The sequence below is a fragment of the Passer montanus genome, unplaced genomic scaffold (genome assembly GCF_014805655.1).
Source record: "Passer montanus isolate IOZ18808 unplaced genomic scaffold, ASM1480565v1 scaffold284, whole genome shotgun sequence".
In the NCBI taxonomy this organism is placed as follows: domain Eukaryota; kingdom Metazoa; phylum Chordata; class Aves; order Passeriformes; family Passeridae; genus Passer; species Passer montanus.
The window spans coordinates 95,853-102,957 of record NW_024367529.1 but is presented as its reverse complement, the minus strand read 5'-3'; the positions used below and the strand labels follow the sequence as shown (position 1 = coordinate 102,957).

Sequence of the window (7,105 nt, the reverse complement as noted above, 5' to 3'; positions counted from 1 at the left end):
GCTGAACATGAGCCACCAGTGTGCCCAGGTGGCCAAGAAGGCCAATGGCATCCTGGCCACTACCAGGAATAGTGTGGCCAGCAGGAGCAGGGAGGTCATTCTTCCCCTGTACTCAGCACTGGTGAGGCCACACCTTGAGTACCGTGTCCAGTTCTGGGCCCCTCAGTTTAGGAGGGACGTTGAGATGCTTGAGCGTGTCCAAAGAAGAGCAACGAGACTGGTGAGAGGCTTGGAGCACAAGCCATATGAGGAAGGACTGAGGGAGCTGGGATTGTTTAGCCTGGAGAAAAGGAGACTCAGAGGTGACCTTATCACTCTCTTCAACTTCCTGAAGGGTGCCTGTGGTGAGCTGGGGGTTGTTCTCTTTCTCCGGGCAACATCAGATAGAACAAGAGGACACAGTCTCAAGCTGTATCTCCAGGGAGATACAGGCTAGACTTAAGGAGGAAGTTTTTCACAGAAAGAGTGGTCAAATACTGGAATCATCTGCCCAGGGAGGTGGTGGAGTCACCATCCCTGGATGTGTTTAAAAAAAGCATGGATGTGGTGCCACGATCTAGTTGAGGTGTTAGAACATGGGTTGGACTCAATAATCCTAAAGGTCTCTTCCAACCTAGAGATTCTGTGATTCTGTGATTTGGAATAATATGTGCTGATGTGAAATATAGGGGCATAGGACATGCTTGTTACAAATATTCTTAAAGGTTTCAAACTCACAAGCCAGGGAGATTGCTTCACAAAATGGCGACACCATAGCTAGCTGGCAGCAGGGAGAAAGATCTAATTAGCAAACAAATTGATGTAGCTCTGCACAGAGATGGGCCCTTCTCCAGGATAGTCCAGGAAACACCCAAGCAGTGAATACTTGATAAGCATCTCTGATCAGATAGCCAGAGCCATCAGGAGCACCAGTTGCAGTAACTTGATGATTGACATACATCGCTTTCCGGACATGCTTTTGTTCAGCTCAACACAGAGAAAAGAAACTGCATGAATATGTGAAGCCATGAAAAGAAGAAAAGAGGCTCTGCCTCAGGCTGAATAAACTGTATAAGAACTGTCCAGACCAGAAAGCCTGCTTGAACAGAAGGGGTCCAATGCGATAGAGGTTGGATCAGTGTTCACCCAGTGCCAATCCCAGGCTCGGCGCTGACCCTTTTGATTGTGGCTATTGAAAATGTATATCGGTCACAAAATAAAAATCTATTTTTATTAATTATTAAATTGATTTATCAATTTTTACCTATAACACCCGCATCTTCCATGTAGGTAAAACTGTGGTGCAGAGGATCAGGAATGGGACATCACGCCATCATCAATGTGATCAAGTGAAGCCCAATTTATTACTCCAAAAAGGCTATATTTATAATAAGTTTCTACTGTTCACGTGCCTCTGTAGCTAATACATGATTGGTTAATCCTAGCTAAATTAGAAGGCTGATTGGATTGTCTGATTTTTTACGCACTTTACTGTGGTTGTCTGGCCACACCCTTTGCTTCTTTTTTCTCATTTTCTCAAACTTGCTGACAAACTTGCTGAGTCTTGATGGCTCTTCTTCTTGTATCTTTCTCAAGGATATACCTGTTTCTGAATATGTCCATTATTCATTGTCCATTATCCAATTGTTGCCAGCAGGCTGGATTGTGCATTGGCTGAATATGGCCATTGTTTTTCAAAAACTCCTCAACCTGCAAAAAAAAAAAAAATCCTCAACATAAAATGCTTATGGGGAGGGAAACATCCAGTACAGGGAGAGGCTTACTGGGACTGAGAGATGAAAATGACATCAGAGCCTAAGTCCTTTCCTTCTTCATGGGATGGAAGTTTTAAGAGCTACAAGCAACTAGTCTGCCTACAAATAGGACCATGCTTGGGACCCTTACCAACTCTACTGACACGTCTGCTGCAGTTATAGCCAGTAAAGCCCAAGTGGCTATTTATGGACGGCTATGGATGATTTGCATGCAGAGTGTCGGTGCCCTAAATCAGTGGTCCTCCTTCCTGTGAACCCCCATATTTTTCAGTTCCTGTGAAGCTGCCTGTATCTTTCCTTACCCTTTGTTCCTTAAGAGCATGGCAAGTAGTGAAAACTGCCAGGATGGCTCGGAGTTGCTACCGTCTCCTCTGTCACTTTCTGCCCGTCTGCCACCCCATTGCCCCTTCCCCTGAAGTAGGACATAGTTGGAAACCATCCAGAGCTGATGCAGGAATGCTACCGTCCTCTCACTGCCCTGTGTCCTCTTTCACCCCCATCTCTTTCCATATCCCCCGTTCCCTGCCTGGGGAACAGGGGATATGGAAATCATAATTTCTGTTACTTTATCCTCTGTAATTAAGTCTCAAATGCGTTTCTATTACTGTTAATTCAGCTTAACAATGTTCATTTCAGTTTTGTAAACCATTAAGACTGAAAAATGCGTATTTTATTATTGGCTTTTCACAAATATTACAATAAATATTATATGTGTCATGTTAGAAAGTTATGCTGTATAAAGATTTTAACAGTATGGTAAATGTAGTTTCATAGATAAAGGTAACTTTTGTAGCTAAAATAGGAACTATGTATGTGGAATGTTTTCTTTTTAGAAAGGAATGAGGTGCTCCCAGTGGATGGCAGCTGGAGGACACCTAAATCTTTCAGCGAAAGAGAATTTATTGTTCTTTTATCAGGACAAACTGTTGCGATGTGTTGTCATGGTGTGCCTCAGTTTCCCTGGTTTCTCCCTGAAGTTTCCTTCCCCAGGTGATGTGTCAATCACCTCTCTTTTCCCCCCACCTTGACCCCTGCCGGGCACTGTCTATCAACTCAGAAATTCCAGGGAAGCATCGAGTGATTGGCAGGTTCAAAGGATGCTCTCTGTTATAAATAGAAAGTTGTATTTTTTTTTTTGAGTTTCAGAGTTTAAAAACAAGTCAGACCTCTTTGGTTTCACTGCCGAAGAAAAACTCTTCAATTACCCGTTAATGGCCGGTGATTAACTATTGTTTCCCTGATGCTGGCCGCTTGCCAAGAAGACACCAGGACAGACCCTCCAAGGTAAAGAGAATGGGCAGTGACATCAGAGCCAGTATGCAGATGAGAAATGCATTGCGCCCTGAATTTTTACAGTTTTACAGTTTTTACAAGAAAAACCCCTAAAATCACGAGCCAACAAGTGACTTAAGTGACGTCTAAGGATGGGAACATAGTCCCGTACCTGCTTAGACCCTTTTTGTTTCTCACCCTAACCTGAAAAAATACTGATTAAAGAGATGCCCCGGGGTGTTAAACAAACAAGCCAGGAATCTGCGACTCTCCCGTGAGGACGGAATCCCCAGCTCTGTCTGCAGACCAGTGGACAAAGCTGCATCATCCTCCTTCTCCGTGACACGCCTGGGAGCACCGGCGGCGTGGGCACGACCCGTTGATTTCTCCCCACCTGAGCTGATTCTTCTTAATAAAGGCATTAAAAAAGGAGAAAGATCTCCTGCCCATTTATTTCACTCTCCACCCTATGGGGGGCCATTGGCCCATCCAGGTGTCCCTCTCACCTGAGACCCCCTCCCCCCATACCTGGTTGGTGGTCCTTGTGTTTCCTCCCCTTGCTCTCTCCCCCAGGTAAAAAGGGTGAGCACACCACGTGCCAGGAAGTTCTTGTGGAGCTGTTACTGGATTCAGAGGCCATGTGGCCCAGAATAAAATCTCTCGATTAAACCCTCCATGAGGACTGACTCCTTCTTCACCATCACCTTAAAAGGTTTCTCCAGCACAGAGAGGCCTGAGGAGTGACCCTCTTTTACCAACAAGCTCCAGTGCATAAGCACTGGAGCTCAGGACATGCCTGGACTTGTCCCCATGTGCACACAGCTAGCCAGAGCATCTCTGGGGTGCAAAACATCACAGGTGCCGCTATTTGGTTTAGCAGCATGGACCAGACAAGCCAAGGTACATCCCGTTCAGTAATATTGGAAAAATCCAATAATAAACTATCTTCTTCCTGCCTTGTTCAGTCAAAAAGATGCCGTTAGGATTAAGAGGAGAAGTTGATGATTACCAGACAAAGTCCTGTGTTTGAATGGAATATATGCATCACGTATGAGGTGTATGAATATGCAACAGGTGCTTGCTTTTAAGGGTTAATCCCCTGTTAACAGGTATCCTTTTTCGGGCTTGTGTTGCCCAGGAAAAGGTACCCGGACATCCGTATCTCTTTGTTTTTACTGTCTCATATTGTCCTAATCTCAATTGTTCAAATTTTATTACTCTAATTATATTATTATTGTTATAACCATTTTATTACAATTAAAATTTTAAAAATTTCAAAAGCAAGTGATTGGCATTTTTCACAAAGACATATTTCCAAGAATACCCTTGTTTTAACCAATTTATAAACAGAGGAATTGTGGAGTCTTTCTGTTTTGAGGAGGCTGTAATCTGATTTTAAGACTCCTCCCATGGGACACCTGATAAAATCCCATGGCCCTGGGTCTCCTCTCTCTGCTCTCTGGGCTTTGCTCAGGCTCCCGGGCCTCCGCCTCCTGCCCCTATCCCTAGCACGGGGTGCGGTGGGGGGGAATAAAATGGACTGTCATGCAAAACTTGTCTCATCTGTTTTCCCGGCCATTGAGTTGTGGCCTCCCTGGACATGATCTCGTCACTGTAGCCATACGCTGCTACACCAAAGGTGACAGAAACTAGGAACAAGCATTCCCTTAGAGCCCCAAACGCCACCTTTCATCTGATGCCCAGACCCTGGGGAAATGACTTCTTTTTCCCTTGGAAAGTGGCCTCCGTTTGCAGCCACTCACACAGGCTGACAATGGGGTGCCAACCTAAAAACTTGAAAACTTTGCTGGATTAATCCTAAATTAAAATGCTCGGAACTAGGCCTGTACATGCCCTAAGAGCCCCAGCTGTCCTCTCTGAGCTCACACCCAGACCCTGGGGAAATTACTTCATTTTCCAACGGAATATAGCCTCTGTTTGTGGCCACTCACCCTGGACAATAATAGGGTGCCAACCTAAAAATTTGCAAACTTTGCTGGATTAATCCTAAATTAAGCTGCCAGGAACTAGGCCCATGCAGGCCCTTAGATCCCCAAACGCCACCTCTGAGCTGACACCTAGACCCTGGAGAAATTACTTCTCTTTCCTTTGGAAAATGGCCTCTGTTTGTGGCAACTTGCACTGGCCAAAAATAGGGTGCCAAGCTAAAAATTTGCAAACTTTGCTAGATTTCTCAAAAACTAATGTTGCCAGGAAGACGGACTATGCATGCCCTTAGAGCCCCAAACGCCAGCTTTCATCTGATAGCCAGACACTGGGGAAATGACTTCTCTTTCCCCTGGAAAATGGCCTCTGTTTGAAACCGCTTGCAAAGCCCAGCACAGGGTTGCCAATCTAAAACAGCACAAACCTTGCTGGATTTCTCCAAAACTAAAGCTGCCAGCAACTAGGACCAAGCAAGTCCTTAGAGCCCCAAACACCACCTCTGAGCTCATACCCAGACCCTGGAGAAATGATATATTTTTCCCTTGAAAAATGGTATCCTTTTGTGGCCTCGCAGACAGTGTGGTGTCAAGCTAGAAATTTACGAACTTCGCTGGATTTCTCTAAAACTAATGTTCCTAGCAAGGAGGATCAAGCATTCCCTTAGAGTTTCAAATCCCCCCTCTCAACTCATACCCAGATCCTGGGGAAATGACTTCTCTCTCCCATGGAAAATGGCATCTGTTTGTGGCCACTTGCACTAGCAAATAATAGGGTGCCAACCAAATAATTTGCAAACTTTGCTGGTATTCTCAAAATCAAAAGATACCTACAACTAAGGCCCTACTATCCCTAAGAGCCCCAAACGCCACCCCTAAGCTGATATCCAGACCCTGAGGAAATGACTTTTTTTTCCCAGGGAAAATGACCTCCGTTTGCCACCAGTCACACTGGCCAACACTGGGCTGCAAAGCGAAAAATTTTGCAAACTTTGCTGGACTTCTCCAAAATAAAAAACCCTTACCTATAAACAGAGGCCAGACAGAATTAAGGAAATACAAATAGATATATCTAATGAAGGGTCTTTATGTAAATTAAGGACAGATGAAACCTCCCCAAGGGGCTGTCCCTACAATGGAGGCTAGCCAAATGCTTTTCAGACAGATATAAGTTTGGTCTGTTTATATATCAATGGTTAATCCTCCAAATATCGCTTCAGGTAATGAAGTCATATACCCCCAGTTCCACATGTGAGGGGCAAAATCTGTACATAGGAGGGTCCTGAGGCCTTTCTCCCACCAGAGGTATCTGCCTGTATCTGAGAGATACAGGCACAGGGGAGCTCTCGGGTCTTCCTGCAGTGCTGGAAACACCAAAAGGTTTCTTATGCTGCTGGTTTTGCACTAGGGAGGTCGGGACATATCCTGTTCCACGGCAGCAGAAGGCTGCAGCCTATCTTCAGGGAGTGAGTCAAGCAGGGTGTCCTGAGCGCAGGAAGGGAGACCCTGGGGTTCTGCACACCTGATTCTTGAGGAATTTAGCCCTGCTCCTTCTCCTTCACTCCTTCTTCACTGCTTGGCATATCCACCACGGACCTGGGCAGGCTGCTCGCGTGGCCAGAGTTACTTGTCATGTCGAGAGACACCTGCTGCTCTTCTCCAAAGACTTCCTTACGAGAGCCCGGCGCAGCCCGGCGCGCTGCCGGCCGCTAGTCCCACCCGCGCTGGGCAGTGGGGCAGCGCAGGCAGAGTGTCCTGCGCAAGCGCGGAGTCCCTGCGTGTGCACGGGCCTAGACTCCATTTCCCAGGGCGCACAGGGACTACCTAAGGCGCGGTTCGTGTGCGTCACTTCCGCCGCGGTAGCGATGACTCGTCTTTGCGGCGTTCGCGGCGGGAGAGACGGTGAGGGGCGGGAGGCCCGGGGCAGCTGGAGGCCGTGTTCTTGGGCCTCGGGACGGAGCGGGGGGTGCTGGGGAGGGTCTGTAGAGAGGATCGGTCGTGGGCTCTGAGGGGCCAGGAACGACCGGCCGGTTTCTGGCGCGTCACACTCGGGTCTTCCTCGGGCAGCGTGGGTGGAACCGGGCGGTTCTCTATTCAGAGGTGTCCTGGAGTCCCTCTGGGCTTCGTGAATGGGCA

The 7,105-nt window shown here is 46.9% G+C and overlaps 1 long non-coding RNA gene across 1 annotated transcript; it reads right to left on the bottom strand.

The window, feature by feature from the left end:
• Nucleotides 1-1,315: 1,315 nt before the first annotated feature.
• LOC120504146 lies at nt 1,316-6,734 on the bottom strand. The gene is made up of 2 exons (XR_005627956.1): nt 6,492-6,734; nt 1,316-1,689 (listed from the first exon to the last, which is right to left on the bottom strand). It is a non-coding gene; the product is annotated as an uncharacterized LOC120504146 (long non-coding RNA).
• Between the last annotated feature and the right edge of the window lie 371 nt (nt 6,735-7,105).